We start from the raw sequence: 6,306 nt of genomic DNA, 5'->3' as shown, positions 1-6,306 counted from the left end.
CAACAATTCAATGCCTTCGTGTCTCATGTTGTGAACGGGCCAAACGACGGAGATGCGTGCCTCTTTACGTTCGGAAAGAACAAGACCCGACTTATCCTCGCTTGCCAAGAATAGATTGCTTCAACCTCAAGACAACACTCAAAGGAAGCATCTTGGAAGGCAAGCTAACTTCTCCAACAGCTAGTACACTCCCACCTACCTCATTAATGGCGAAAATTCTGCAGCCTTGCATGAAGACTTGCATTTAAGATTCTAGTTGTTGTAATCCTTCTTTAAAAACCCATGTAGACTCATTTGAAAACACCTTTTGATCATTTTTCAATCTAAGTATTATTTTCCAGAATTCTCTCCACTTCGTGTCGAGCATTCTAGCTTGGTTTGTCCGAGTTCCGTTCTTGGTTCGTCCGAGATTCAACCTTGGTTCGTCCGAGGGTCGATTTGGTTTGTCCGAATCCAACTTCTATCCTTCGTTCATCTCCTCGTTTCGGGATTAAGTCGAGTATCAAATCTGATCAGAGATTGATCCCGGAATCCATCCATCCATTAACCACTCATCTCCCGAACTAGATCGAATTCGAGTGCCCCTTTGGCCGGTGATCGAGCCTAGTCCATACTCTTTCCGGAAACAGCCCTTCCGCAAGCCCGTGGCGTATATCATGGCGTCTTGTTAGAGGCTAACCATGACTTGTAGATCGGGAAAGGTTCTCGAGGTTGCTGCCACTGCGAATGGGCCTACAGGGTCACACACCATTAGGGATGGACTTATGGACGTTTTTCAGCCTTCTGACTCGACGGTTTCAGCCTTCTGACTCGGACCGAGTCAGTTCCATGCGAGTCGAAGCCCAGAAAGTGTTTTGGGCTTGGCTGATGTTTTGACTCGGTCGAGTCAAAGTTTTGACTCAGACCGAGTCAATACTCAATGGGCCGAGTCAAGAGTTGACAATGGGCTTGGGCTGATTCGTTCTGACTCGAACGAGTCAGAGTTCTGACTCGGACCGAGTCAATACTCGGAAAAAGTCTCTTTCACAAGGATTAGGATTTCAGACTTTTAAGGAGGTGTTGGACACCGTCCTAAGGAAGTGACAGACTTTCAGAACACTAAGATAGAGCAAAAAAGAAGAAATCGTTTCTTTAATAGTTCTAGCTCCCAGGATTAGATCCCACTTCATATACTTCACAGATCCTAGCAGATCGGTTCCAAAAGCGTTTGGAATCCTTCCTGTCGGTGTGGATACATGTAGAGGGACTGTAACTTCAGTCCTAAGCGATTAAACAGGCCCCGGATCGACTCCTACTTCCGTTTCTTCAGGAAAGAGGTAAGTATTCGATTCCCACGGTGATATACACGATCTGTTCGGGTTTTGCAGGTTTGGTTGCGTGTGACGTTTGACTAGGTTTAGATCTTTCTTCCGCTGCATGAAACCTAGTAAACCAAACCCTAGATCGATATGATCGCATACTAGAAACCCGTAGCGAAATCCAACAGTTGTATCAGAGCCTGGTTCACTGTATATCGCCGTGCTTGTCGCATGCCTATATGAATTTTAATGTTTAAAATTGCATGATAGGCTTGATCTATGCATATTTAATGATGTTATGATTGTTATTTGATGCATGGATAGTTTGGGGTCGAAGACGGCTTGATGGCGCATCAAATTAGGGTGAAAACCTAGATTTCGTGGCCTGAAAGTGTCTCCCAGAGTTTTGACTCGGACAGAGTCAGAGTTTTGACTCGACAGAGTCCGAACGAGAGAAAGTCAGAGTTTTGACTCGGACAGAGTCAGAGTTCTGACTCGGTCGACCGAGTCAGAACGACAGAGTCAGAACGACAAATCAGAGTTTTGACTCGGGCAGAGTCAAGTGTTGACTCGACAGAGTCTGAACGAATCAAAATTGAACAGACTTGACCTCAGAGGCTTCTGACTCGGGCCGAGTCAAGTGTTGACTCGGATCGAGTCAGTACAGAAGGTTGTCTAGTTCATCACGTTTTGGTTCAGACTGATTTGGGGAGATTTCGGCTTCTGACTCGGACCGAGTCAGTTCGTCAGACTTTATTAGATGCAATTGTTGCATCGTTTCAAGTGTCTAAGCCGAGATTCTGATTCTACAGATCTGATCGAAACAACTTGATTGAACTGACTTGAATTCAGTCAAGATTTCATTGTGTTCAAGTCACATATACCTCATGAAATCTCAAGCTATTACCGCCCATTAGTAGAGCAACTGTCAAGGCCTCGATCTTCATGATTATCTTGGTGAGGCTAGCTGAGCGTGCCTGATTATCTTGGTGAGGCGGCAGTAATAGACGACTCAAACGAACTAAGAGTAGTTCATCTGAGCTGATCAGAACAACTTGACTGGAATGACTTGAATTCAGTCAAGGTATCCTGGTGTTCAAGACAAATGAAGCCTCATGTTTTAATCTCAAGCTATTACCGCCCATTAGTAGAGCAACTGTCAAGGCCTCGATCGTCATGGTTACGGGTCATGCCCTAGCTGAGCGTGTCTGATTATCTTGGTGAGGCAGTATGGAGAAATTGTGATTCTCATAGCTCGAATATGGTTGAGTTTGAATTGGGTTATCAAGTCGGACTTGGATCTGATGGTAAGGATGGGATGAGGAACATGCAGTGATAGCGTATCACTATCACATACTCATCTAGGAATCACATAGGATGTGATTGACAATGTGTTGTCTACCTAAATAGCATGTTTTTGAGCGTCATGCCCTAGCTGACTCAAAAGCATGTGAAATATGGATCCTAGCTCACTTAGAAACTCATTGAGGGTGTTTTTCTTAGTGGGAGCCTGTCATATTGCATCTATTGTTTGTGTTAGTATGTGTACTAAGCGGCTTGCATATTTTCTGTTTGTTTGTCTGTATTTCTCTGTAGAACATATCTGTTGCAGGAATCTGTTTTATCTCACCATGCGATCTATCCTTATGAAGGATAAGTCTCTGACCACAGCTTATAGATCGATCATTGATGCTTATTGGAAGCATGAGGATGATGATCTGGACGTGTCCAGCTTGATGTTTGGAAAGATGTCTTCGGAATTGCGTAAGCAATTAGAGGACATGGAGAATTCTTTGATAGTTGATCAGTTGAATGTGTCATCCAAGAGAAAGCTGGGAGCCGAGGGAAGAATGATATGGTAGTTTTTGGAAAGAGTTCCACCAAAAGGTAACGTTCCAAGGGCAAGGGCAAGAGGAAAGTGGCAAGCGTTGTCATTGAACCTAAGCCTGAGTCCAAGAAGGAAGAGTGTTATTTATGTCATGCCATCGGGCATTGGTATAGAAATTGCAGACTCTACCTGGAAGATAAGAGGAAGAAGAAGCTTACAGAAGCTTCGACTTCTGGTATCTTCGTTATAGAGGCGAACTTGTTTACTTCTACATCATGCGCATTAGATACCGGATGTGCCTCACACATTTATGGAAATGTGCAAAGACTTCGAGGAAGTAGACAATTGGCGAAGGGAGAAGTAGATCTTCGCGTTGGGAATGGAGCAAGAGTTGCTGCATTAACCGCCGGCACTTACGATCTCACTTTACCTTCTGGCCTTGTATTGGAGTTGCATGATTGTTATTTTGTACCTGCCATCAACAGGAACATTATATCGATTTCATGTTTAGACTCGGATGGTTTCAGATTTGTTATTGAGAACAAATGTTTGTCCATTTATAGAGGCGATTTATTCTATGGTAAGGGTTACCAGTTTAATGGCCTTTATGTTTTGGAAGATGAACCATCTAGATACAGGTCGATCTATAACGTTAGTACCAAGCGGTTTAAGCAGAACGACTTAAACCCGACCTATCTCTGGCATTGTCGACTTGGCCACATCAACGAGAAACGCATTGCGAAGCTTCATTCTGATGGACTTCTTGATTCTTTTGATTATGAATCAATCGAATCATACGATTCCTGTTTGATGGGCAAGATGACAAAATCTCCTTTTACTAGAAAAGGAGAACGGGCTACGGAGTTGCTAGAACTCATACATAGTGATGTGTGCGGTCCTATGAGCTCGCCCGCTAGAGGAAGTTATCTGTATTTCGTTACGTTTACTGATGATTTCAGTAGGTACGGTTATGTCTACTTGATGAGACATAAGTCTGAAACGCTTGAATTGTTCAAGAATTTCATAAACGAGGTACAGAACCAACTTGGCAAGACGATCAAGTTGCTTCGATCTGATCGAGGTGGTGAGTATATGAGCCAAGAGTTCACTGACTATCTGGCAGATTGTGGGATTGTCTCACAACTGACTTCACCTGGAACGCCACAATGGAATGGCGTGTCCGAGAGGAGGAACCGAACCTTATTGGATATGGTACGATCTATGATGAGTCAGGTCGATCTTCCTAAATCCTTCTGGGGATATGCTCTGGAAACCGCAACACTTATACTGAACAACTGTCCAACAAAGTCGGTTCAGAAGACCCCACATTAGATATAGACTGGGAAGCGTTCCAGGTTAGCTTTTATGAAGATTTGGGGATGCGACGTTTATGTGAAACGTCTGGCTTCTGTTAAGCTGTCCGTCAAATCTGAAAAATGCATATTTGTGAGTTACCCTAAGGAAACAAAAAGGGTACTGGTTCTACAACCCATCCGAGAACAAAGTGTTTGTTGCTCGGAATGGATCTTTCTTGGAGAGAGAGTTCATCTCCAAGAGAGTTAGTGGGAATAGAATAGATCTCGAAAAAGTTCGAGAGCCACAAATAGTCGAGGAACCGGGTGAACAGGTCGAATCGGTTCAACCTGTGTCACAAGTTGTTGAGACAGCACCTTCTAGTGAACCTCAGAGATCTAGTAGAATTCGTCAAGAGCCCACAAGATATGGTTTTCTTGTGACAGGAAACAACGAACTCATGTTATTAGAACATGACGAGCCTATGTCGTATTCAGAGGCTGTGGCGAGTTCCGATTCCGAGAAATGGCACCAGGCCATGGAGTCTGAGATGCAGTCCATGTATGACAACAAAGTATGGACTTTGGTCGTCTCATTCGATGGTATTAAGACCATTGGATGTAAGTGGGTTTTCAAGAAGAAAACTGACATGGATGGCATCGTGCATACCTATAAGGCACGACTCGTTGCGAAAGAGTTTCGACAGATTCATTGTATAGACTATGATGAAACCTTTTCACCAGTCGCGATGCTTAAATCCATACAAATTCTGCTGGCCATAGCTGCGTATTATGACTATGAGATATGACAGATGGACGTCAAGACTGCATTCCTTAACGGGAATCTGCTCGAGGATGTGTACATGACACAACCCGAGGGTTTTGTCGATCCTAAGAGTCCGAGGAAGGTGTGCAAGCTTCAAAGATCCATTTATGGATTGAAGCAGGCTTCGAGGAGCTGGAATCTTCGATTTGACGAGGCAGTCAAAGCGTTTGGCTTCCTGCAAAACGAAGATGAGCCATGCGTTTACAAGAAGATCAGTGGGAGCGCAGTGGTCTTCCTTGTGCTTTATGTAAATGATATATTGCTCATCGGAAATGATGTTCCTACTTTGCAAGGGCTTAGGAGAAGCCGCCTATATTCTAGGAATCAAGATCTATAGAGATAGATCGAGAAGACTTATTGGCCTAAGTCAGAAAGGGCTTAGGAGAAGCCGCCTATATTCTAGGAATCAAGATCTATAGAGATAGATCGAGAAGACTTATTGGCCTAAGTCAGAATACATAAATTGACAAGGTCTTGAATCGGTTCAAGATGCAAGACTCCAAGAGGGGTGCCTTGCCAATGGTACATGACGTGGCTCTTAGCAAGACTTAGTGTCCAAAGACACAGGATGAGCAAGAGCGCATGAGAAGGATTCCATATGCCTCGGTAATTGAATCCATCATGTACGCCATGTTGTGTACTCGTCCGGATGTATCATATGCATTAAGCATGACTAGCAGATATCAGTCTACACCAGGTGAGGCTCATTGGATTGCGGTCAAGAACATCCTTAAGTACTTGAGAAGGACTAAGGATTTGTTCTTGGTGTATGGCGGATTGGAAGACGAGTTCGCTATAAGTGGTTATACCGATGCTAGTTTCCAAACCGACAGAGATGACTTCAGATCGCAGTCAGGTTATGTTTTCTGCCTGAACAGTGGGACTATCAGTTGGAAGAGTTCCAAACAGCCAACTGTGGCAGATTCGACTACAGAAGCCGAGTACATAGCAGCATCGGATGCAGCTAAGGAAGCTGTTTGGATCAGAAAATTCGTGGGAGATCTGGGCGTCGTTCCTAGCATTGCAGATCCATTGAGTTGTATTGTGACAAGAATGGTGCGA

The sequence above is a fragment of the Tarenaya hassleriana genome, unplaced genomic scaffold (genome assembly GCF_000463585.1).
Source record: "Tarenaya hassleriana unplaced genomic scaffold, ASM46358v1 Cleome3, whole genome shotgun sequence".
Lineage (NCBI taxonomy): Eukaryota > Viridiplantae > Streptophyta > Magnoliopsida > Brassicales > Cleomaceae > Tarenaya > Tarenaya hassleriana.
Note: the sequence above shows the minus strand (reverse complement) of the source record.